The 25,854-nt window shown below is 44.5% G+C and overlaps 1 protein-coding gene across 1 annotated transcript in view; it reads left to right on the forward strand.

Annotated features, from left to right (window-relative positions):
• ppp2r3a (protein phosphatase 2, regulatory subunit B'', alpha) overlaps positions 1-25,854 on the forward strand; it is a 414,183-nt gene that overhangs the window by 102,093 nt on the left and 286,236 nt on the right. The window contains exon 2 of the mRNA XM_078563604.1: positions 6,791-6,847. The gene's annotated coding sequence lies outside the window, so the exon portion shown is untranslated. The remainder of the gene's footprint in view (positions 1-6,790; positions 6,848-25,854) is intronic.

Here is a 25,854-nt window from a genome sequence, read left to right on the forward strand (position 1 = left end):
GGGCTATGCTCGGGGAACTTTTGATACTGTTTGTAACGATTTAGTGGGAAACATCTCTAGTGTTGTCTGGAGCCTGCCAATTGGCAGAGCTTTGTAAATGCTACGTACATGCTGATCTGTGCTGGTTTTGCCACCAAATTAATATGGAACTTTCCATTCTACAGCAAAGTTAAATCTGCGCCAAGCGATGCTTTGTGAATACCATGCATCTGTGAAAATTCTACAAATGACAAATTGTGAAAATCCACAACTCTCTGATTCAGAGGAATTTACACGAATAGGAGATGTTGACCGGCAAGCTTTTTTATTAGCAATTATTTTTATTCATGTCAGTCAGTTGCGTACAACTGGATTCTACCATTTTTGCAGTTCTATGTAGACTCACTTCTCAGTCACCACCCTCGTGTGGTTCTGTCACACAAATACTGATCGCTGCCTTCACTTATCCTCCAGGAGATGAATTGAAGTTGCCTGCCAAAGTGCATTAGGAGAGCAGAGCAGTTGAGTAGGCAACCAGCCCCAGACAAAGATTTTTTGTTAACAATGTGCTTTTGTTTTGGGGCTGGCTTACAGCATATCAAACAGACATCGTAGTGTGATGAAGTGCTTGTTTTATTTTTAGAAATTTGAATGCATTTCAAACAAAATTGGGTCATACAGTTCTCAAATTCCTGATATTCTACTTCTTTTCTGCTTATTATGTGTCCCACAGAAGTCCCCAAAATCTAATGGAATTTCTAAAAGTCAATCCTATTCATTTCTTATGGCTTTTGCATTCTATGATTAATAATCAGATGTTCAAATGCAATTTAATTTTTCACCTAAATATTATGCTGATGTCAGCCACTGTGGATAAAGTAACATGGCTAGCAAACATTCAATGAAATTTAAGAAAACAATATCAAACTCCGCCAAATTTAAAAGGCCCAACTTACTTCTGGTCATTTTAATATAACTTTAAAAATGATAGGAAGGAAGAAAAAAATGACAGAAAGAAAGGCCAGAATTTATATAGTGCATTTTGTCCTTGAAGGGCGGGCGGGCAGCCAATCACCACCACAGAAACAGGCCCCGCCGCCATTTTACGCGGGCGGGCCAATTAAGGCCTGCCCAGCGTGACGCCCGACGGAAAGCGCTATGCGCTTCCTGTGCGGGTGGGGGAGGATTCCCCAACTGCGAGAGTGCGCTTTTTCGCGCATGCGCACGAAAGAGCGCACATCTCCCTGTGGCTAAGTGGTGCCTCAGAGAGATCGCTGAAAGGTTGTGAAAGTTGAAAAATAGAAAAATAAAAAAATCATTAACATGTCCCCCTCTTGTGAAAATGTCACACGAGATGGGACATGTTAATAAAGTACACAAAAATTTTATTAAACTTTTTAAATTCCGAACTCAAACCTCATCCAGCCAGTGGATGGAGTTTGTTAAAAAATCACTTACCCGCCTGCCCGTTGGGCCCGTGCGCCGAGCCGAAGTTCGCACGGGCCCCTCAAAATCGTCACCAATTGGTGGCTTAATGGCCTTTACAAGGCCTTTAATTAATGGCGGGCGCGCGTCCCGCTGCATAGCGCGCCCGCTGACCTAAACATTGCGATGTCGCGTGCTGACTTCAGGACGCTCGCGCGACATCAGCGCGCGGCATTTTAAGCGCTGATGTGTGGGCCCCGCCACCCACATGTCAGCCAGAAAATTCAGCCCAAGGTGTCCCAAAGCACTTTGCAGCCAGTTAGGTACTTTTGTAGTGTCATCACAGTTGTAATGTAGGAAATTTGTACACAGCAATGTTCTACAAAATGTAATGTGATAATAGCCAGATAACCTGCTTTAGTGATGTTAGCTGTGGGATAAACATTGGCCAGGACATCAGGAAGAAACTCCCTGGGGAGAATTTTCTCCCTGTTGGGGAGGCTGAGCAGGAGCAGGAGTGGGCGTGGGCGGGCGCGCAGCCGATCCAACTCCAGTGCACATCTGCCGAACTGAAAATCGGAAAGACACGCGGTGACATCGGGACGCACGCCCAATGTCACCACGTGTCATTTTACGTGTCGGCGAGCGGGGCACGCCCCCCACGCCAACCTGAAGACTCTGGCTCCTGTTCTTCAAAATAGTGGGATATTTTGCATCCACCTGATGCATATCTCATTTGAAAGACTTCAATACAGATCTTCTTTGGCAATGCTTATGGGTAGTCTGGGTTCTGCAGCACAGTTTACCACGTATATTATAAACATGTTGCAGAACTTTGTTTTTTACAGATGCATTCTGAAAAACAAAACTTCATAAAGCATTCATTACTGCTGTTTATATCAATAATGTTGTAATTTAGTGTTTGTGCAGCCATTTAATCTATATGATTCTGGTTCACAGGAGGAGTCATGGTCTTTTAGATAATAGTTGGTTTCTGCTCCTTCACTCCACTGTAATTCCCCCTAATGTGGTGCAGTCTGATTTGCTTTTAGATTTTCAATATTTGTAAACCATTTGATTTTCCAGGCCCTGTGATACTGACAATATTTAAGCGCACAGCCTATGTAATATCATAAGTGCCTCAGAAGATAGTCACCATGCTTTCTGGTTTAACCCAACATGCAGGCCAGAGTCCCAACAGAACAATTCAAAAGGCTGGATCTAAAGAGGTTGCATTTAAAAGGATTAGAGCTCAGGCCCGCATAATGAAAAGATTGTGATAAAGGCATTAAACAATATCACTGTTTCACAGCTTTGTGGTTTTATGTTTAAAACTGGGCTCTGATGAATTTTAGAGATTTGGTTTCCAAGCTTTAAACTCATGTTTAGATAGATATTAAATCTAAAGGTGGCTGGCCTTGGATGAATAGGACAGGCCTAAACTAAAATTTGTTTCATACCTCTTGCATGGCAGTGTTGGTCCCAACATAGGTGTGAACTCAACATTGTCTTCTTTAATGATGACAGAGTCCAAGTAAGAGAGCAGCAGAAATATTGACCTGGATTTTGAAGTCAGTGGTGAAGTGATGGCACTCGTTGTTGACCTCAAAGAAAGCTGACCACATTGATCTAGCAAGCTCTGTGGTGTGGGTTTCCCCTTTCCCAACGTTAACTTGATTCTGGCACCAGCTATAGAGGAACTCTAGCATCCAATAATAGTGACGGCATCAATTAGGCTAAGCAGCCAATCACACTGAAGAATTCTCACAGGCAGCAAACCAGGAAATAATAAGCAAGTTTTATCATTCACTTTTTTAGAACGTTTAATGTCTCATCTGAAAGGCAGCATATTTCCCCAGCACTGCACTGAAGTGTCAGCCTAGATTTTTATGTTCAAGTTTCTAGAGTAGCACTTAAACCCACAACTCATAACTCATTAAAAAAATAATTTTTCAAAATTCTACTGTTGTAGCAATATTGTTCTGTGTGCAAATTGTATTCTTTCAATTTAATTCAAACTGTGACTTCCTCAACAAAGTATTGCTGTTCTCCAAGGATTTAAAGCAGCATCTCTATACATCAGTATGGTTACTAGAAGAATTATTTACAGTTGCTCTGTCATTTTTTAATGGTTATAAAAGTTGGCCTGTGAAGCTTTTGGAATCTTCATAGTTACACTTAAAAATCTGGAGAACTAAAATATTAAATTAGATTCCATGTAGCTGAATATATTGACTTCCTGGTTTTGACTAAAATTTGGCTCAAGGTTAGCAACATCTGTCCCTAACCAAGCCTCTGTGTCAAGCTAAACTTTCCACCACCAACCATATCCAAACCAGCATAGTGGCAGAATGGTCCTTATCTTCTTGGTTCCTCCTTTCATACTTTTAGCACCTTCTCCTCCATTAAGTATTTTACTCTGTTCCATCAGTCTCATCTATCCTTTAAAATCCTTGTTGACTTTATGATATGCAAGCCCCAACCCTGAGATGTCCTCCCTTCTTGCCTCAGACAGTCTAATACACTTAACAACCCCTCATTCTTGGTGATTTTAATCTCCTCCTCAGCTCCCCTTGCCCTCTCTACTTTTAATTCACCACACTCCTGATTTTCGTTGGCTTATCCCTTAGGCACAAACATGGCCACCCCCTCAACCATACCATCTACCGCGATGTCTCTGTTTCTGTGGTCTTGGTACTAGCAAGGTTGTTTCTGACCACTTTCTTGTATCCCTTACCAACTGCAACAATCTATTCCTTTTTAACCCTCATTCTTGCAGGGACATTCTCCTCCAAGTCAATTTAAACTGCACTTTCAAATCTCAACTACTTAACCTCCATATTCCACATTACCTCTGCAGCTGTTGATTTACTTCACTGTCCCCTATCTACACCTTCTAAACAAATCCTGTGCTGTCTTCCATTCTGGTTATCCCCCTCAAACAGCAATTATCTTTGCTCCCTCATGTAAAGAGGTTACAAACTAAATAATAAATGGCTTATGATTTGCTCGTCAGAACTGCCTGAACCACATCAAGGCTTTGGCTCTCTATAGCCAAAATCAGACACTAGTCTAGGATCATGATCATAACTCCCAGCTTCTCTTCTCCACTAACAACCTCCTCAAATGGATCTCCCTGCTTCCTCCACTTCACCTCTAACATGTGTCACCAGGTCACAGATTTATTTGTCACCAAGATAGGGACCATCTGAGACCATGTGTTCAGTCAGTTTTGGTGGTTTTCCCCCCTACACCATCCCCACCAAACCAAATCTTCCCCAGCCCCTCTGCCCTATCCCTGATCCCTTTCTATCTCTATTTAGCCCCATCTCCCCCATCCCCACTGAACAGCTCACACAACTTCCATCCTGACCCCTGTGCTAATTGGCATTGTAAACAGTCCCATTACCTCAGAGACTGGCCCCTTCTTTTTCAAATGCTTTCAACGTCTTCCACCACCACCCGTCCCTCTGCCATCTCCTCAAAAAGCTTCTCAGCCGTTGCAAACTATTGTCTTATTGCCAACCTATCTTTCCTCTCCAAAACCCTAAAAAAAGTGTTATTGGATCACAGATTCATGTGTATCTTCCCCACTAGGTAAAGATGCTATATAAATGCAAGTTATGTTTGTTGTCATGTTTGTATGTAATGTGTTTGTGGCCATGTTTGTACGCAATGTGCTTGTGAGGAACAAACATCATTGAATAATCAAGAAGGATTAGTTTTGAAATAAGTTTGTTCTTCTGACTCAAATACATTTGCTTAGAGTGCCGTATTCAGGTCCGCTATAAAGGAAGCAAATTCTGACCCAGCAGGGTCTTTGATGCACACACAGCATGGAAGTCAGTATTGCAGTGATTTTAACCATGCCCCTATCCCAAGAAACTGTTCCTATTGGCAGAAGCCAACTTCTGGTGAAGCTTTTTAAGGGAGAACCACCAGAGATGAAACCTGGCTTTCAAAGGGAATTAGATAAACACCTGAAGGGAAAAAAAAATGCAGGGCTACAAAGTAAGGATTGGAGTGGAATTAGCTAAATTGGTCTTGCAGAGTGCCAGCATGGGCTCAACCAAATGTCCTCCTTCTGTGCTGTAACCATTCTATGATTCTAATTTATTCTATTACTAAAAGTAGAAGGAAGCTCTTCCAAAATCTGTAGTTTTGTGTAGTTTTTAATTTTTAACCAAATGTTGTACTTCCACTGATACTTATTGGCCATTCTTTATAATAATTGAGAATGGTGTTCATCCAATCCACAATGTTATATCCTTGAACCTAACTTCTGCTATCTTTCAAATATGTTTGGTTGCAATGTATGGGGGTTGATTTGTTCCACTTTCTGCGCATTGATCTTCTATTGGCAATTGATTCACATGGGCCAGACATTCGCCATAGGCACCCAAGATCGACTCAATAGTTTGCTCAACACTTTTCCACCTTGGCTTCCTTACTTTTCCAAAAGTACTGACTCCTTGCTGGGTTACAGTTTCAACACCCCACTCAGCAGCCAATGTTTATTATAACCAGCATTTGGTTACATTTATGTGAACCTTGACAGTGAGTTTTGGTTGGCTCCTTGACCACCAAGATCATCAAAGCCGAGCATGACTCTGTCCTCAGCCGATAGCTGCACTTGCAAATCTTCGTGCAGGAGTCACTGGACAGCAATTTGGAGCAGAATTTTTCTAACCCAGGAGGACACCTACCTTTCTCCTGGCTAAAATCAGCTAATTCTACACAGACTGGAGGATCTTTCTAGTCAATGGATAATCTTGGTGAGTCATTAGGAGAGTTAAATAATATATATATAGTATTATATTTAATTGTAGAATCCTGGCAAAATAACCAGAATATGTATGTATTAGCTACCAAAAATAAATTTTAACGAGGCAGATATAGTGAAAGAATGGTGTACATGGTATTTAATCTTGATGTTTATTAACAAGGTTCTGTGACTTTCAGACAGAGGGAAAAGAGATCAAAATCATCATTAGCCCATGCTAAGTCAAGAAATTTATTTCCTTCAATGGACAAATTTAGGTCACCTGCCACATTGCATTTCTATAGCACATCAGGGTAATCTGCCTGTGGCACTATGCTTTCTACAGTGATGTAAGCCGTATCAAATAAATATATTTTAATTTCAACAGTCCAATGTATAAAGAAAGTGCGACTTTAATTTGTAAGGGACACTGAAGTGATAGCCTAAGGCACATCCACATCTGAGTTGCATTAGTAATGCAAAAGGAGTATGCATCCCATTTGAGGGACTGGTTAACGGTCCATGAGGTATATGCTAATATTTTTTATTTTGCTTTCAGCTACAGCTAGCATCTTGAACAAAAGTAAGTTTCTTCATATGTTTTATTTTATGATTTCTCTTCAGAACAATCAAGTGTGTCAAGACTGGATTAGACCTTTGCAAAATGCCATCTCATTTAAGGTAAGACATTGAATGTTTAATTTATCTTCAAATAATGAACAAATGCTCTGCTTTTAATGTTAAACTAATGTGTGCTTCAGTTTTTATGGCCCCTCTTGCCTGTTTTCCCTGACTGTGTAGAAAACAAATTCTGCCAGGTTTAAATTAGATTACTCGTAGCATCTTTCTATAGCCATACAAAATGTAATAAAGATAAACCTGGAAAATTATTTCAAATTATATTGCAAGATTTGGGAACGGGAACGGTTTTAAATATATAAAATGCAAATTTGGGACCAATGTCTGGAAATTCTTCTTTATACAAAGAGTGATTAATACTTGGATTGGATGCCCGAGTACACCAGCGGAGGTAAAAAAGCTGGAATTATTTAAACAGGACTGGGGTGTTGGGAGAGCTGTAGGATCTTTCTAGATGAGAGAACCAAGATGGGTCAAATGACTCCCTTCAATCATATTAATCTTGTGACCTTGAAGATTATTCAATCAAACTTTGATTAAACTGATTCCCTGAAACCACAACTGATTACATCTTGAAACCAACGTGGGACTTATGGTTCGCTGTCTATATTTGCCAATGACAGCTTAGACATGCTGCTTGAGTCATGTGGAGAGATTTAAAGAACAGCTGCAATACTTTATTAAAGATGATGCTTTTAACCTATTCAATATTAAAACTTTTCATCTTTTATCTTTAGTTTTTTTTTTCAACCTGATTAGATTTCCAATCTTCACACCACAGACCATGGAGACAATGCATTTTTTCCAAGCCTATTCCATTTCTAATTATTGTGTGACATCTTTATTAATCACTGACTAGGCCTCATCTGGCATATTATGCCCAATTCTGGGCATTGTACTTTAGGAAAGGTGTCAAGGTCTTGGAGAGGGCACAGAGGAGGTTTGACAGAATGATACCAGGAATGTGAGACTTCAGTTATGTGGAGAGACTAAAGACACTTGGATTGGTGTCCTTAGAGCAGAGGTTAACAGGAGATTCAAAAGAGGTGTTCAAAATTATGAGAAGTTTTGACAGAGTAAATAAGAAAAACCGTTTCCACTGATAGTTTAGTCAATAACCAAAGGACATAGATTTAAGATAATTGGTATAAGAACGAAAGAGGAGCTGAGAATTATTTTACACAGCGAGTTGTTATGATCCATAATGGACTGCCTAAAAGGGCGGTGGAAGCAGATTCAATGGCAACTTTCAAAAGGGCATTGGATAAATGCTTGAAAAGGAAATAAATGCTGGGCAATAGGGGAAGAGCCAGGGAGTGGGATTAATTTGATGGTTCTTTCAAAGGGATGGGCAGAGATGTGCCCTGCTCCGAAAATCCTATGATAATCTCTAACTGCACGAGGTCAGTTCTCCCTCTCTGGTACTCCTTCTCATCTTCAGGGTGGTGGTTGACATGTATCGACCTAAGTTGGCTGTAAACTCCTCGTGAATTGGCAGTAAACTCCTCGTATTCTTCATTGCCTTCCCCCTCCACATTGCTATGTCCCCAGTTACCTGCCCCTTATGCAGAGCATCGCAATCTGTTCCTCCACATTAAGAGTAAGACTGCTCCCAGTGAAAGCTTTCAGCAGCAAAATCAGCACATGCTACTTAACCTGCATAGGTAGATTTAATTCCCAAGATTAGATTACTTTGCAGCACAAATAAAATGGAAGATTTAGGATCTTTTGATAACTATTTTCAAATTCAAGTTTTAGAAAACTGGGAGAAGAAATTATCAGATGGAATAATGATCAGCTCATCTGAAACAAACAGATAGCAACGTGCTTATTAGAGAGTGAGAGGATGATCAGAAAATGCAGAACTTTGAATCAAGTAAAATAACTGTAGGATATGGAAGATGAGATTGAAGGGAGAAAAACAAGATTAAACTCCAATAAGAACAGTTGAGCCAAATGGCCTGTTGTAACTTGTATGTATTTCTATGGGCAAGGAAAGATCTGTTAACTTATTTGGAATAGCCCAGTGGTAGGGATCATATGATACTTCATTATATTCAGAGTTGCATTTGGATAGTTGTGCTGAAGAGAGCTATTTCTCATTGCTGTTTGATTTATCTTGTGACATGAGAGTGGTAAACACCAATTTCATGGTAATTAGGATGGACTCCCGTATCCTTAGTGGTCAAATGTCAACATCAATAGTTGTTTTCCAACCACAGAATTGACATCTGTGAGGTTTTAAACAGGTGTGCCCTGTGTTTTCAAGTGTCTGGGATCATATTTTACTGGACACCTCAAGCGTGCATCACATTTCTATCTGAAGTTTATTTTCAGTCTTGAAAAATCCTGTATAATTTTGCAAATTATGCGTCAAGGTTTCTTTCAAAACTGTAGGTGTGTGTTCATGTCTGTGAAATTCAACTCCACCTCATAATATTTTGAGACATTTTCTCATAATTTGATAAAATAGTCATATACACAGTGTCCTGAAGTTCTAAATGTAACAAAAGGCCCATCCCTTAATGCAAAAAGCTCTCATCATGTTGTAACATATTTTTTGTCACTACTCTTTTGAGCAGAGCTGCACATTTTTCCACTCCCTCCGACAATCGTCAAACATTGATTTGAGAAGGTTGTGAGACTGGTGAAACCATGTTTTTTTTGGATTTAGACTTTGTTTTGTGCTCCTATTCTTAGTCTCCACCTGCCTTGGATCAGCCTCCACCAAGATGAAGGATATCTGATCTGTTCCAAGGCCTCCCAGCCAATGCCCCTCACAGCAGCATAGGGTGGGCCAGACTATTTTTGGTATCTCCCCACAACTGAGATTAGGAATTCAATACTTACAAAACATAGGCATCAGCCACTAATCCGCAGCTCTGTAGTGCAAGATATTGGCTGTTCATCACTGCCATACAATAACCTCCTTTAGTGATGGACTCCTATTATGAACCTATCTGCAGCATGAAGTCCACAAGATTGAAACCCCTGGGCCTCATCTGAATAGATCCTGTCATTCTCCCTCCAGATGTAGAAGCTGACCAGTGGGCAGGAGCAGGATGGCAGGTGACAAGAGGCTGCCACTGGCCTCTTGGCGCTCAGGTTTAGAGGCGGTTCAGAGGGCCATCGTTATTGGAAAGAGGGAGGGAACCCTGGGGCAGCGGGATCTAATGTCTCTCCGTGGGGCCAGAAATAGCATTACTGGCCCAGAGAGAAGCAAAAAATAAATAAAAATCACTTTCTATTCTGGGCCTCTTGTGACCAGTAGGCTGGTGGGGAAACAGCAATGTTTCCACACACTAATACCCAGTTAAAATAACAGACAGCTGATCCTCAATTGCATTTAAAAGGTAAACCCTGTTGGTTTCTAGCTGTTATTGATTTAGCCTGCTCAGGTCCTGTGCGAAGACAGTGCAGGCAAATCCCATGGGCCATTTTAAGAGCCAACGCATACCTTCCCCCATTCCCTTGATCCCCCTACCCTCTGTCAGTTTCAGCCTGCCAGGCAGGGTTGCAATCAGTCCTCAAATGTCACAACTCAACATATAAGAGGCAAAACAATGTTATTAAAGGGAAATAACTTGCACTTGTGCCTTTGATCATCTCAGGAAGTTCTGGAGTGCTTTACAGCCAATTAAGTACTTTTGGGGTGTAGTCACTGTTGTAATGTAAGGAAGCGTGGCAAGCACTTTACACAAACAGCAGTCAACTGTTTTAATGATAAATATTAGGCAGGACTCCAGAAGAACTCCTTGCTCTTCTTTGAACAATGCAATGGAATATCTTATGCCCACGTGAGAGGGCAGGCAGGATCTTAACTCAATGCCTCATTTCAAAAGATGGCGACTCCAACAATGCAGCACTCCCTCAGTACCATCTGAAGTGTCAGTGTAGATTATGTCTACATCCCATGGGTTAAATAATATGCGAGGGATGGGAGACTGCGGGCAGCATGCCTCCCCAGAAATAACGTCGGCATGGGGCCGACATGCTCCATGCCAACCTGTCCCACAGCCATAAAACACTGCGGGGCAGACTAATGGGGCCAAGTGGGATTTCCGCCCCTCACTGGGGCAGAAGTCCCAGCCTCTAGAGCTGCCAGCCAATCCAATTGTCTGGCAACTCCATCAATCCCGGCAGCACCACAGCTGCTGGGGCTACAGGAGGAGAAGAAGAAGATCAAGGCCCATGGAACCCCGGAGCACGTAAGTCCAGGGTAGATTAGGGAGAGTGGTGGGTGGGGAAAGGGGTGGGTTTACGGGAGGGAATGGGTAAGAAGGAAGGTGGAGTTTGACCTGAGATTGGCAAAGGGCAGTTCCCGAAGAGCAACCTCCCCCTTGCTTCCCACCCTTTAAGCACCTGAGTTAAAAAATCAGACTTCCCGCTCTCACCCAACTGCCCACGCCAAACATTTTATGGTGTGGGCAGTGTGTTATCAGGGTCAATTGGCTTGATAACAAACTTAATTAATCCTTGATGATTTACTTAAATACGGCGCCCACCCACCCCTCATATTATGGGGGAGAGATTGGTGATAGGCAGAAAGGTGGTGGGATATGGGCAACTGCCCTCTTTTATGTGTCCCCCGCCCCTGCAGGAAACACACCTGCGAGGGGCACATAAAATTCAGCCCTATATGTCTGGAGTGGTACTTGAACCCATGACCTTCAAAAGCAAGAACGCTATCACTGAGTCAAGACTGACAGAAAAAGCGAAATGCTGGGTTCTCAGACCTGGAGTCAGAAAATTACAGGTAGCTACCATTGCCCCCTAATTGACTTCACAATTAACAGGCAGCTATACAATTATCAGATTTTCTTAAGTGTCTTGTTTAGAACACTTATCCATATTCGGGCAGACCAAAGTGAAAGATAACTTTTTTTCAGCAACTAAACACAATAAATTTTGCTCCAAACTATCAGTAATGTTTGCAGCATCCATGTGTTATTTCAATATCTCTCATATTACTGGCCCTCCCGGCACCATACGCCATGGCTATGCTATGGGAGTGAGCAGCTGTGTTATTCCCAGGCCTAGTCCAACACCACCAGATGTGCAAAAGCAGCTGACGCGACTTATTCTTCCAATTTTCCATTCATCTCCCTTGCAAATGTCATGCCTATGCCCTATGCATCATAGCAACTCTTAGCATTAAGTGTTTAACATTCGATCTTAAACTGATATCTGTTACTGTTATAATTCACATTACCTTGACAGTTCATAAGCCGTTTGCACTCAAACTATAATCAGTTCATTTTCAATGCCACAAGATCCAGTTTCTATACAGATTGCCTTCAGTCTCAAGTTTAGAAATCTGAAAATGCATATGACAAGGCATGTATTCAACAAAATCCCAAGAACAAGGTTAACAAATTACCAGTGTAAAATTTAACAATAGAAGTCCTTCACTAAAAGCAGGTCATTTGCAAAGCATGGCCTGTAGCAGTGTTCAGTGGATAGTTGATATTCCAATCAGACACTGCAAGAATAATTTGAAACTACAAGGTTGTCATCTTGTAGAGGTGAACCTCAGTGAATAATGGTTACTGAGCAAACCAATCCCTGTTTCTAGCTCTCTCATAGGAACATAGGAACACAAACAAGCCATTTAGGCCCTCGAACCTGTACCACTATTCAATGAAATCATGGTTGATCTGACCTAACTCCACATAACACCTTTGCCCGGTATTCCTGAAAAGCTTTGGACGATAAAGATCTATCAATCTCAGATTTAAAATTTACAATTGATCTAGTATCAAATATAGTTTGTGGAAAATAGTTTCAAACTTCTAACCTCCTTTGTGTATGGAAGCGTTTCCTAACTTCACTCTTGAAAGGTCTCTCCTCATGACCTCTGCAAAAGTATTCTGCTCTTGGGTACATACTGGAGATGTATCTATTGAATATTCTTATGACACATCAGATAGTAAATGCTGCGCTGTTCAAATCCCAGAGGGAAACTTGAAACAACTGTCACAACTCATTTTCAATTTATACGTCTCGAGATGTGGGCTTTGAGTTCAGTAATAATAAAACCACCTTTTTTATAAAACTAAATTAAACATTTATTAATAAAAGAAAATATTGTAAGCACATACATATGTCTGCAAATTACTGCTACAACAACTTTTAAATCCCTTAGTTAATCTAATTCCCAGTTACACCTTTGTTAAGGCAACAGTAAAATAGATAGATTTTAAAAGGCCCAGGCAAAGTAAACAATACTCTGAACAGTCGAATTCAAAGTGAGTTCTCTTAACTTCAGTCCCTGGAGGCAGTAGTTTGGTACTTACAAGCTGAAGGTGCTTCACACTTGTTGAATCTTAGACTGCCTAACCTTACACACAGCCTTCACTCCTTTGTGCATATTTTCCCCTTTGAATGCAAATATCCATTGTTTCACTATGTCTTTGGACTTTACCTTCCTGATAATAAAAATCTCTCATAGCTGTAAGTTTTACCAGTAATCTTTGGGAAAAGTAAACACACTGGGAAGAATTTTTCCGTCAGCAAGCTGGGGGCGGGGTCCACTCGCTGATGCGAAAATGACACAGGATGACATCAGGGGGAACCCCCGACGTCATCCCACCCCATTTAAATATTCAGGAAGGCGGGCGGACAGCGCGATCAGCTGTTCGCCTGCCGACCTGTCAATGGCCAATTGAGGCCATCGACAGGGTAATTAAGCCAATTAAAGGCCCTGCCCGTCCAACCTTAAGGTTGGCGGACAGGCCAGGAGCCCCAGCGGGCTTCCGAAAAAACATGAAACCTCATCCACCGGCGGGATGAGGTTTCATGTCTGTTTTAAAAAACTTTAATAAAGTTTATGTGATATTTATTAACATGTCCCATCTCGTGTGACATTGTCACATGAGGGGGACTTGTTAATAATTTTTTTATTTTTCTATCTTTCAACTTTAAAAAACTGTCAGTGATCTCCCTGAGGCAGCACTTAGTCTCAGGGAGATGTGCACTCTTTCGCGCGCATGCGTGAAAGAGCACACTCTGACAGTTGGGGAATCCCTCCCCACACCCCGCACAGGAAGTGCATAGCCTTAATTGCCCCGCCCACTCAAAATGGCGGCCGGGATCGGCTGCCCGCCTGCCGCTGAGCCAGTGGGGCCCGCCCGCCCATCAAGGGCAAAATTCTGCCCACTGTTTCTAAACTTCACCTGGCTAGGTGATATATTTCACCTCTTCTTTGAAAACAATATAGTATGGTTTATTTAAAAATGCAAATGTCCTTTTACACCTCACATTCTGAACTTCTCCCACATTTACCATGTTTACATCAAAGCCTTCAGACCAGCTGCCTTTAATCCAATAAAGCTTCACACACACATATACAGACACATACATACACAGATACCACTATTTTACAATAATTCCAATAACATTATGAGAATTATTATATCTTCCTGACAACATTATTTAAAGTAATGAGAAATTAGAAACTTTCTAGAATGGGAGGCCATAGATTTTTGCTAAGGGGCGGTAGATTTAAATCAGAGATTAGGAGGAATTACTTTTCTCAAAGGGTCGTGAATCTGTGGAATTCACTACCTCAGAGTGCAGTGGATACCGGAACGCTGAATAAATTTAAGGAGGCGATAGACAGATTTTTAATTAGTAAGAGGTTGAAAGGTTATGGGAAGAGGGCGGGAAATTGGAGTTGAGGTCGAAATGAGATCAACCATTTGGGGCAGGTTTGAGGGGCTGAATTGCCTACTCCTGCTCCTAGTTCTTATACTTCACAGAAGAAGGCCATTTGGTTCAACATGCCTGTCCCATCTCTTTGAAAGAACTATCACTGCACTGTTTTTTCCCTAAAAACCTGCATAATTTCCCTTTCCAGGTATTTATTCAATTCCCCTTTGGGCACTTATCATTGAACCTGTTTACAGCACCATAACAAGGACTGCATTCCCGATCATAAAAAGCCATTGGCCCTCACTTTCAACAAAACCATATCATTTACAGGTTTAGAACAAAAAGGATGGAATATTTTGGTGGTGATGGAGGGGGCTGGGAGCTTTACTGTGACAGCAGCACAAATACTGAGACTTACTGAACATTAGTGACACTCAGTGTAATTACAGTCATTATAAGGCACAGAACGAGACCATTGGGCCCATCGAGTCTATGCTGGATCTCAAGTAATCCAGTCAGTCCCATTCCCCCGCTCTATCTCAGAAAACACTGAAACTATTCACTGTTATTTTTTCAATAACTGTTTCATTTTTTATTCATTCAAGGGATGTGGGCTTTGTTGTCAAGGCCAGCATTTATTGACCACCTCTAATTGCTCTGAAGAAGGTGGTGGTGAGCTGCCTTCATGAACCGCTGCAGTCCATGTTGTATAGGTACACCCACAGTGATGTTAGGGAGGGAGTTCCAGGATTTTGACCCAGCGACAGTGAAGGAATGGCAATATATTTCCAAGTCAGGATGGTGAGTGACTTGGAGGGGAACTTCCAGGTATTGATGTTCCCATGTACCTGCTGTCTTTGTCTCTCTAGATGGTAGTGATCGTGGAAAGTGCTGTCTAAGGAACCTTGGTGAGTTTCTGAAGTGCATCTTGTAGATGGTACACACTGCTACCACTGTGCGTCGGTGGTGGAGAGAGTGAATGTTTGTGGATGGGGTGCCAATCAAGAGGGCTGCTTTATCCTGGATGGTGTCAAGCATCTTGAATGTTGTTAGAGCTGCACTCAACCAGGCAAGTGGAGAGTGTTCCATCATACTCCTGAATCGTGCCTTGTAGATTGTGGACAGGCTTTAGGGAGTCAGGAGGTGAGTTAATCGCCACAGGATTCCTAGCTTCTGACCTGCACTCGTAGCTACAGTATTTATATGGCTAGTCCAGCTCAGTATCTGGTCAATGGTAACTCCCAGGATGTTGATTGAGGGGGATTCAGCAATAGAGATGTTATTGAATGTCATGGGGCAATGGTTAGATTCTCTCCCTTGTTAGAGTTGGTTATTGCCTGGCACTTGTGTAGCGCGAATATTGCTTGCCACTTGTCAGCCCAGGCCTGGAGGTTGTCCAGGACTTACTGCATTTGGACATGGGCTGCTTCAGTATCTGGGGAGCAGATGGTGCTGAACATTGTGCACCCATCAGCGAACATCCCCACTTCAGACCTTGTGAAGGAAGGAAGGTCAGGCACTCTCACCTCACCTTGGGAGTTCAGCTCTTTTGTCCATGTTTGAGCCAAAGTTGTAATGAAGACAGGAATTGAATGGCCTTGGCAGAACCCAAACTGGGCATCAGTGAGCAGATTATTGCTAAGCAAGTGCCACTGTTGATGACCCCTTCCATTACGTCACTGATGATTGAGAGTAGGCTGATGGGGCGGTAATTGGCCGGGTTGAATTTGTCCTGCTTTTTGTTTATAGGACATACCTGGGCAATTTTCCACACAGCCAGGTTGATGCCAGTGTTGTAGCTGTACTGGAACAGCTTAGCTAGGGGCACGGCAAGTTCTGGAGCACAAGTCTTCAGTACTATTGCCAGAATGTTGTCAGGGCCCATAGCCTTTGCAGTATCCAGTGCTTTCAGCAGTTTCTTGATATCATGTGGAGTGAATCGAATTGGCTGAAGACTGGCATCTGTGATGCTGGGGACCTCTGGAGGAGGCCGAGATGGATCATCCACTCGGCATGTTTGGCCTAAGATTGTAGCAAATGCTTCAGCCTTATCTTTTGCATTGACGTGCTGGACTCCCCTATCTTTGAAGGTGGGATATTTATGGAGCCTCCTCCTCCAGTGAGATGTTTAATTTTCCACCACCATTCATGGCTGGTTGTGACAGGACTGCAGAGCTTAGATCTGATCCGTTGGTTGTGGAATTGCTTAGCTCTGTCTATCACTTGCTGCTTATGCTGTTTGCCATGCAAGTAGTCCTGTGTTATAGCTTCACCAGGTTGACACCTCATTTTTAGGTATGCCTAGTGCTGCTCCTGGCATGCCCTCCTTCACTCTTCACTGAACCAGGGCTGATCCCCTGGCTTGATGGTAATGGTAGAGTGGGGGATATGCCAGGTCATGAGGTTACAGATCGTGTTTGAGTACAATTCTGCTGCTGCTGATGGCTCATAGCGCCTCATAGTTGCCCAGTCTTGGGTGGCTAGATCTGTTTGAAATCTATCCCATTTAGCACGGTGGTAGTGCCACACAACACAATGGAGAGTTTCCTCAATGTGAAGATGGGACTTTGTCTCCACAAGGACTGTGTGGTGGACACTCTTACCAATATTGTCATGGACAGATGCATCTGCAGCAGGCAGGTTGGTGAGGATGAGGTCAAATGTGCTTTTCCCCCTTGTTGGTTCCCTCACCGCCACCAACAGACTCAGCCTAGTAGCTATGTCCTTTAGGACTCAACCAGCTTGGTCAGTAGTGGTGCTATCGAACCACTCCTGGTCATGGACATTGCTCCCCTAACTGCTTCCTCCAGGTGTTGTTCAACATGGAGGAGTACTGATTCATCAGCTGAGGGGCGGTGGTACGTGATAATCGGCAGGAAGTTTCCTGGCCCATGTTTGATCTAATGTCATAAGACGTCATGGTATCCGGGGTCGATATTGAGGACTCCTCGGGCAGCTCCCTCCCAATTATATACCATTGTGCTGCCATCTCTGCTGGGATGGTGATGGTGGTGTCTGGGACATTGTCTGTAAGATATGGTTCCATGAGTATGACTATGTCATGAGCTCTCCCAATTTTTCAGGGTCAACAGGACTGAGTTTGCCGTTGTCGTTTCCGGTGCCTAGGTCAATGCCGGGTGGTCCATACAGTTTCATACAACTGAGTGGCTTGCTAGGGCATTTAAGAGTGGGTCTGGAGTCACATGTAGGCCAGACCAGGTAAGGGCAACAGATTTCCTTTCCCTAATGGGCATTAGAGTACCAGATGGGTTTTTACGACAACGGTTTCATGGTCATCATTAGACTTTTAATTCAAATTTCACTATCTGCTGTGATGGGATTCAAACCCAGGTACCCAGCGAATAATCCTGGGTCTCCGGATTACTCGTCCAGTGACAGTACCACTACCAATACCCCTTCCCCACCACCTCCCCAGATATTGCAAGTAGTACACGGTATAGTGTTTACAGATCAGTGCAAATATGAAACAGTAATTACTTTCACTCTTTAAATATACTGAGCTGGTTGGTTTGCTATTGGATTTCCAGCAGTTGTCTGTAAATGAAAACAGAGCTGCAGCTTCCAGCCATATACAACTTATTGCCATAGTGATGTAAAACAACAAAGAGACTTTACTTTGGGAGTCAGATTTGAATGACCGAGCATGTGTACATTTTTGGCATAAACTATATATAACATAAAAATAATTAGTGACCAATCAGCATTTGACCTGATTAGTAATTAGTAAATGATTAGCATATTAGTAACTTAAATTTCATTATTTGCTCAATTAGTAACTAATTAGCAACTAGGAGACTAGGATCGGATTAGCACTTGATTGTGTATTAATCTGTGTCTCATTAGCACATAAATCACCATTTAGATTGATAGATTAGTATATGCACACTTGACGGACCTCTGGTTTGTCCATATTCTCTTTAGGACAACTATTAAAATCTGATATGGAGATAATATGAAGGTTTCAACTGATGTGAATTTGTGATAATTCCAATTTCTGATTTTGTTCAGAGTTTAGCTTTTGTTTAATATTTATATTGGCATAATGCAATGGAATAATCTCCACTGAAATGAATGCTCTTTTGCAACCATTACTGACTGTCAGTTTTTTGTTCTGGTTTGGAAACTGCAAATTGGATGGTTCCCTGGCTGGGAGGGTCCGCTACTTGGGGCAGAATCTGGATCCTGTTTGTTTCTGCCCCTTTTACAGTGACACAAAATGTACTCATGTGGTGCGACTGGGGCATGGAGAGAGCAGGGACTTTTTAAAATTCTTTCATGGGATCTGAATGTCTCTGGCAAAAGACCAGCATTTGTTGCCCATCTCTAATTGCCCTTGAGAAGGTGATGGCGGAGCTAACTTCTTGAATTGCTGACATCCATTTAGAAGCAATCCACCAGTCTGTCCTTGTAAAGTATTCTTCTGCCTGGGGGCATTCAAGGAATTCTGCCTGTGGACCTCTTGCTAGGCCCAACAGGACCTAGGGCCAGGATTTAGCATGACAGCGGGGAATTTGTTCACTGTTTGGAGAACCAGTGAGAGTCCCACGTCACTTCCACCGGGAGGCCCGACGCAATTCAGTGCCTGGCAGGCACTTAAACTGGCCAGTTTCAGGCCTTCCCCAGCATTTAGGACCCAGAAATACTGGCCCCAGGAACCGCTGGCCAGAGGCCAGCAGCTCCCTATTGCTTGTGTTGCCACTGGGAGCAATGGTTGCTGCCAGGAATGCTCTAAGGATTTCACCAGGGATTGTCACTGGAACCCTGAGCACAAGTGAACAGGGCAGGATCAAGGTCGTGGGGAGAGTGTCGCTGGAGTTGGGGGGGTGGGGGTGGGGGGTGCGGAGTAGGGAAGTCGGAGACAACGACAGAGAGGTGGCTTTCAGTGGACCCCCTTCCCAATGCCGTGCTTGTGAATGAGGAACCTCACCTATGATGCTGCTTTGTTGAGCAGCCTTTGGGAGGCACGGGAGACCTTTGTGACTTTCATTTAATCCCGAAGCCACCACCAAATTCCGACTGGCTCAAGGGTAATTGACGTGAAGTGGATCATTAATGCGTTTAATTGACATCCTCCAACAAGCAGGCGAGTTCTACACATTTCCCCCTTCCCACTTCCAGCTTAATTATGGGATGTTTTCCCCACCACTGGCAGACTGATGAGCGGCCTTCCACACAATTTACTGGGGCGGCCACCTTGTTTGTGTAGTGATGGGCTGGATTAAATTCCGCCCTGGAATCCAATTCAGGGCTTACCGAAGGCCACAAATATTATGTAAAACAATGGTAAATCATTCCAGGGTGCCCCACTATTCCCTAGAGGGGAAAGTAAAGAAATTTTGGCATTTCTTTCAGTGGCTTCGTTGAGTCATCGTTTCCCTGTTTTGGAGCAGAAAGTTGTCATTCTAAGTTGCCTCAGCCCTAAAGGACACATCTGCTATATTACTGCTGATGTAAGAAAACACCCCCATTGGTTAAATGCTGAAATCCAGAATTTGGTACAAGATCAGGCTGAGGTGAAAATAGCAGACAAAAGCTGGACTTGCTGCTGTGAGAGTAGAATAGGGCCCCAAGATGCTTCTCATGCATTAATCCTATGCTGATCTCATCTCATACTTCATGAATTTAGATCATTTGAATCTGATTTCATTGATTTCAGTTTCAATTTCTAAGCGTTCTGGCTGTCATCTGCCTTGCCAGCCAACTCCTGCATGCTAGTACATCAAAGTCTAGGCCCATTTCTGCGCCACTATCAGCATGAGAGAAAGAAATTAGCTTTTCATGACTGTGCCAAGGCTGCAAAAAGTCTGTTTTACAAGCTGTATCTTGTTTTGTTAATAAAGTGTAACCTTACCACAGGCTTTCGCATTTGCCAAAAATTGTGGGGTTTGCGTCACTGCCTAGAATTGCTTGCAAATGTCCAATCAAGGTAATCTCTTAAGTGCTTCTACATTCGTCATGTTTATAGTAGATAGTGCAGCTGCATAATAAGAATTTTAACATGAATATAAATTCTTACTTTTTCATGACTTATATAAAGCACCCCACAAATAGGGCAGAATTTTGCGCCCTGTGGGCAGGTGCACGCCCGACCCGATTGGGCGTAAAATAGTGCATGATATAGTCAGGTGAGCGTCCCCACGTCACCGCGCACTCACGCAATATTTTAGTCAGTGGGAGCGAATGGGCGCCGGAGCCACGCCCACCATTAATTAAGAGGCCACTTAAGGCCATGAACTGTCCAATTGACGCCGATTTTTCGTTGCCGGTGCAATTTCATGCTCGTCGCACGGGCAAAATGGGCAGGCGGCCAGCCGACATTTTCAAAAACCTCATCCACAGGCGGGATAAAAGGGGTGAGCAGCATTGCCAGTGTGAGTAGCAAAGAGTTTGGTACATAGTTTGTTGTTGGTGATTTATTGGTACTTGGCAGCTTCATCTCTGTACGGGGCTTCATTCCTAGCATTCCCAGGCTTCATTTCAGAACTCCTTGGTGTCTCCAAGGACCGCAGAGGTTTCAGGCCACATGGACCCTTCCAGGTATCAGACAGCCTTCCATTACCCTGGTAATGGGGATTGTGGTCTCTGCTGGTGGCACCTCCTCTGAGGAGGAAGAGAGGGGCAGAAGGGAGAGGAGGCCAGGTGTCCCTATGCAGCTTCCAGGGGAGTGACCGATGGATGGAGAGGCACAGGCACAAGGGACACAGGGCCAGCAGGAAGTCCAAGGCGGAAGGGGCCGCAGAAGGCACCACTAGGCTGCTGCCGGGGTTTACAGGCAGCGATGCAGCTACCTCAATGTCTGAGATGCAATGCCGAAGGAGGATCCGCCTCTCCAAGGAGACAGTGACCTCCATTTGTCAGACAATTAGGCCTGAGAGCAGCTCCGACTGTACGAATGGACACCCCATGCCAATGGCTCTAAAGGGCACAGTGGCCCTCAACTTCTATGCTACCGGCTCTTTCCAGGGGTCAGTGGGGTATCTGTGTGGAGTCTCCCAATCAGCTGTCCACAGTTGCGTGAAGCTGGTGACAGAAGCTCTGTTCAGGAAGGTACTGACCTTTATTCTTTACTGTATGGACGAGGCCAGTCAGGCTGAGCGAGCCAGAGGCTTTGCAGCGATTGCTGGGTTCCCCCGTGTCCAGAATGCGATAGACTGCACACATGTGGCCATCAAAGTGCCAGCTGGTGAGCCCGGTGCCTTCATCAACAGAAAGGGATTCCACTCATGAATGTGCAGATAGTGTGTGACCACAGGATGCAGATTCTGCAAGTCTGTGCAAGGTACCCTGGCAGCTCCCATGATGCTTACACCCTGAGACGCTCCCAGGTGCCGAGGCTCTTCAGTGCCCCAGCCCAACTGGATGGATGGCTGCTGGGTGACAAGGGCTATCCGTTTAAGAGGTGGCTCCTGACATCTCTCCACTACCCAAGAACAGAGGCAGAGAAGCGTTAAAATACCAGTCATGCCTCAACAAGGGCGACGGTAGCGAGGACCATAGGTCTCCTCAAGATGCGCTTCCGATGCCTGGACCGTTCACAGGGAGCACTACAATAACCCCTAGAGTGGGTGTCACTGATAGTGGTTGCATGCTGCGCCCTCCACAACCACTGGCAAGGGGGAACCCACTGGAGGAAGAGGATTTGTTGCAGCTGCACAAGCCACAGATGTTGAATCCAGTAGTGAGTCAGAAGAGGAGGACAGTGAGGAGAACGCTGAGGGCGTGGAGGCAGACCTCGGTAACCTCCAGGGAGGCAGGGACACCAGGGACGCCTTGATCTATCGCTCCTTCAGCTAGGCTGCCAAAGATCAGCTTCAACCACATGGCAGGACTGCCTCCTCCATCCCAGATGTCTGAAATGACCCTTTCATTTGAACACAAAGAACACCCAGTGCCTATGCAATAAAGTTCAGAGCCGCTTACGTCCAGCATCACATACTGGCATTCCCCGCACCAAGAAAATAAAAAGGTGAAGCATACTCAGGCCATGACGACAAAAACAAAATTTATCTTATGTTGACAATTCTAAACAATTTATATAACCTACTATAATCTCCATTGCCAGACCAGTATAGGTAAAGCAAACATAAATGAACATAAAATCACCCATGAACTGCCCCTCTTGTGCTCATGGTGCCTTTAACTTATGTTTCCGAGTGCTTTGTCTTGGTGTCCCCACCTCGCTGGCAGCTGCATTGGAGGCTGCCTGCTGACTCTGCTGTCTTGTTGGCCTTGGTGACTTTGGCAGTTGTCCTCTGGCCAGTGGAGCCTGTGTTGGACCCGCCTGGGAGGGAGAAACCAGTGCCATGGCTGACATCTCCCCAGTCATCGCAGCCTCGTCAGATGCGACGGTCACTGGCAGAGAGGCGGAGGAGCTGCTACTGTCATCCAGAGTGCCCTGAGAGGAGCCCGCAGAGATGATAAGCAGCCCGTGCGCCAATGTAAGGTTTCTCTGGACCTCCCTGCTCATCACTGATGGACGGGCATTGAACTGGGATACTGGGTGCCTCATCCACCTCCCACACTGGCACTGACCACCTGAGCTCAGTGCTTGAATGAGGGCTTGCAAGTCTGAGCGCAACACCAGGGACCCCTCGTTCTGTCCCTGAATCTGCCTTTCCATGAGAGTTGCCACTTTCTCAATGGAGGAGGCAGTGCACTCGGCCATGAGGGGCAACGCAGTGCTCACACTCTGCATGGACTCCTCCATAACAGAGACCATGGCGCGTATACCCTCATGGATCTCTGCCAGATCCTCCCACACATCTTGCTGGACAACCCGCACCTGCCGCCTAATGGACAACTTTAGAAACTCATCACCTGCCATTGACTGAGCATCTCCCTGGTCTCCAGCAGTCCTCCAACTGCTGGTGCCCTGGGCGCACTCAGCCTCTGCCTGCACCTCCAGCAAGTGTGAAGTGCCCTCACCAATATGCACAGAGATACTAGCCACCGATCTAATACCCACCGAGGTTTTGGTATCTGCTCTTGTGCCTGTTTCAGAGAGCGGGCGTAATGCAGGTGCAACTGAAGCTCCATGGTCCTCCAGGGTCAGGGGTGGCCCTTCGGGGTCCACAGATCAAGTACCTGCTTTTTTTTTTATTCATTCACAGGATGTGGGCTTCGCTGGCTGGGCATTATTGCCCATCCCTAGTTGCCCTTGAGAAGGTGGTGGTGAGCTGCCTTCTTGAACCACTGCAGTCCATGTGGTGTAGGTACGCCCAAAGTGCTGTTAGGAAAGGATTTTGACCTAGTGACAGCTGGCGAACCTTAAAGAGAGAACAAGAACATGTCATTATTTAAAGTCATCACACTGTCACTGTGCATGCCAGGCACCCTGTCAAGACAATGGAGATCTGCATCATGGTGCCCTCGTCTTTCAATGATCAATGGGGGCTTCAGGTTCAAGGCTCACATTAATGAAGAGGCTACACTAGATTGGTTGCACAAGCCAAAAGTCTCACCTTGTGCACTGTACTCTTCAACTGGCACCTCAGCCTCTCCACGCCCGGTTGCATGTGGAGCGTGCCGGCTCTCGAGCTCGAGGGTGCCTCGCTCGAACCTGTTGAGCAAGAGGAAGTTGAGCAGGCCTCTGCCTGTATGTGGCCTTTCTGTTTGGTTGTGGTTCATCTTCCCCTGAAAGAATAGAGGAGCATTGATTAATCTACTCTCTACCTGCAGCGCCATTGCAGCCTGGCCAATCCCAGCTGAAGAACACCTCCCAGGGCGCATCCACGTCGTGGCCCTCAAGCCACAAGGCACTCAGTCCAAGCAGCCAGGGCTCACCCCATTGGCCAGCTCTGATGTCACTGACAGCTGGCACTCAGACTCTAACACCCCTGAGGTCCACAGGGGGATGGCCACACCTTAACACTTCTGCACACTGACCCATGCCAACACAGTACTCACCCTTTCTGAGCGCAGCAGGTCATTGACGCACTTCCGGCACTGCTTCCATGACTGCACCATGTCATGGCTGCTCACCAGTACTGCCAGCTCCACCCATGCTCTTTTTGTGAGGCACAGTGGCCTCCTTCTCCCTCATGGCAGCCACCTCCTCCAGGAGAATGGCGAGGCACTCGTCCGAAAATCAGGGGGGGCCGAGTGCCTACCCGACCTGCCCTCCTGCCTGCCATGTCCAGCTGCACTCGAATCGATAACTTTGGTTCAAGAACATAGAGGAGATGTCCTTCTGTGGCAGCCTTCCAGGGGCTGCCTGGGCTGTTTTTAAACCGGCTGCCGGTCGCCATTGGGCCTGGCGGCCGACAGGTCCCCGCTCCCGCTCGGCCCTTCCCAATCAGTGCGGAGCCACGTTTCATGATGGGCGGGCCTTAATTGGCCCGCCAGCGTGAAACCATGGTCAGGGGCCAATCGTAGGCAGCAGCCCATCTCCCGGCCGATCCCGGGCCCACCCACCGCACCCACTTGACAACCACAAAATCCTGCCCATAATTTTTTTTAAAGTCCAAACTATGAGTGCCCATATTCCTCACATTTTAGTCAGGCACAGACTCTCTTACCGTTAGTTATCCACTTGCACTTTTAAAGATTCAACACATCTTCATGTACATACACGTTGTACACATACAGCTGATACAGGAAAGCTCACACTCATGAACGCATACACATATAGCAATATAAGCATAATGTGGTAATTACTGAACAAAAGATTAAATGCACAAGTTGTAGTGGAATATGCAGTTTGCACAGTTCTGTTGAGTAGTCAGTTTCACAGCAATTGGTGTATGGGCAAGGGTGTGTGCTATAAGTTTCATGCAGTTACAATAAGCTAAATTGAATAAAGCATAGTTGGAAACAGCTGTATAGACATATGTAAAAGGTTCATCTGCTCCTTCAAATATGAAGTGCGCAATTTTCTCATTTACAGTAATTTGTTCAGTAAATCAGAATTAGCATCAAGGCAGCATATGTTCCCTTATTTATAGAAACAAGGAAATGCCTGAGGACCAGTCAGGGTGTGCCTCCCTCTGGTTGTTTTAATTTCGTCTGCAAACCCTTCCACTTGCCACAGGTCCACAAAAACAAGAGTGGAAACTGTCCAATGGGAAGTACTGTTGTAAACCCAATCTCCATCAGTCTATAGCCCATTGCATTAAAGCCCATGCTCAATTTATCACTGCTGCACTCATGTAATTGCCAGAGAAAACAAAATCAAAATCAACCTAGTTCACCTTCTAACATCCTGGTAGTCACATGTTGCAATGATAATGGAGTTGCTGACTATAATCATAGCAATCAATCTCTTAACAATTAGCCTACAGCAAATCCAAGCTCGGCATGAGGAAAATCCCAATGATAGAGAGCTACAGGAACTATAGGTCTTCGTCTATCTTGAGGGGCATTAATGAAAAATGTTA

Source organism: Cetorhinus maximus, chromosome 19 (assembly GCF_964194155.1).
Source record: "Cetorhinus maximus chromosome 19, sCetMax3.hap1.1, whole genome shotgun sequence".
NCBI classification, from domain to species: domain Eukaryota; kingdom Metazoa; phylum Chordata; class Chondrichthyes; order Lamniformes; family Cetorhinidae; genus Cetorhinus; species Cetorhinus maximus.